Genomic DNA, 1,332 nt, shown 5'->3' with positions numbered 1-1,332 from the left:
TTGGTTGGCGAGGTGGGGAATAGGCTTTCCAATAGATTTTTTCGGAGCTTTACATTTTTCAAGCGTGGCAACGGCGCATTACGGCCAGCATTTCAAGAGCTTTACAGAGGTAGAAGTCTTTCTATGCAAAACTATGGTCTTTTCATTAGGGTGATGACTAATAACCTAAAAACTGTGTGACAGGGCAACTGGAGAGAGGAAATTGTTGACCGAGTTGATTTGCAGCTCAAGAAGGTGCTACCCCGTCTGCTCACAAGGCGCTACAACGTGAATTTCCTACCTAACTGATGATTAGTGGGTGTGTTTGTGTGTTGATTTGTTATGTCGAGCTATGTTTGGATCTCTCTCCTAGCTTTGTTGGGTACTATTGAATTGTGTTTGCATCTCTCCCGTATCACTAGATTGGTTTAAACTATGTTTCTTTGTATCTCTGCCCTTGTTGGGTACGTACTAAATTTGACTTTAACTAAACAAGTGTTGTGGCTCGGCCGGCCCGTACTCTCAGTTGTTTGGAATTTCTTTTACTGCCTCCAATGATTTACGCGTGCCACTGGGGACCTGCATGGGAACGACTTACGCGTGCTGGTTATGATCTTCTTCATTTTTTCTTCTGACATAGTAGTACTTACAGTGGTAAAGATATTGTGTGCATTTCGCTCAACGTTTTGCACGTTCGTTCTTTCTATCAACGTCGGTTGCCGCTTTGATAGAAAGAAGGTGCGAAACGTTACCGCAGTCAAAGTGGCTTCTTAGGTTTGACTGCAGTTTCCTTCGTTTGCCACGTTTCGTGTTGGTTTTTTACGTGCGTGCGAGGCAAGGCATCTAGTCAGCATTGAGGGTGGGTTCGAAGATTGGATATTCAGTAAGTACATCGCACTGTAAAAATAGGATACTTTTTTTTATGGGAAACGTTTTCACCCGGTGCGCCGGCCGAAACATTGGACCGGACGCACGCGGGCGTTATGCATGGTGGGGCCAGATATCGCTTTCCGATCTCTTATCTCTTCCCGTTTTCACGCCTCTGTTCGTTCTCCTCCACTCACCCCCCTCATTCCTTTGCTTTCTTTTTCTTTTCACCTTCCCACGCCATGGATGCTTCCACCATGTTCTGTCTCGTCATCTTCTTCCTCGTCCCTCCGTTTCGCCAACCCCCCGAGCTAGCGCCTCCCCCCCCCTTCCCCTTCCCCTCGATTATCTCTCTTAGCTGCATCTGCTACTGCCCCATGATGACCGGAGCTACAATGGCCATGGCTGGCGAGCTGCATCCATGGCCGACGACGTGCAACACTGTTTTTGCTGCAACTGGCTATGAGGAAACTTAGGCCGGCTCGA

At 47.6% G+C, this 1,332-nt stretch overlaps 1 long non-coding RNA gene across 1 annotated transcript; it reads left to right on the top strand.

The window, feature by feature from the left end:
* On the top strand, positions 1-515 carry LOC119342686. The gene is made up of 2 exons (XR_005165664.1): positions 1-109; positions 184-515. It is a non-coding gene; the product is annotated as an uncharacterized LOC119342686 (long non-coding RNA).
* The last annotated feature ends 817 nt before the right edge of the window (positions 516-1,332 follow it).

The sequence above is a fragment of the Triticum dicoccoides genome, unplaced genomic scaffold, assembly GCF_002162155.2.
Source record: "Triticum dicoccoides isolate Atlit2015 ecotype Zavitan unplaced genomic scaffold, WEW_v2.0 scaffold101628, whole genome shotgun sequence".
NCBI lineage: Eukaryota > Viridiplantae > Streptophyta > Magnoliopsida > Poales > Poaceae > Triticum > Triticum dicoccoides.
The sequence above is the reverse complement of the archived record's forward strand: the minus strand, read 5'-3'. Positions and strand labels throughout refer to the sequence as shown.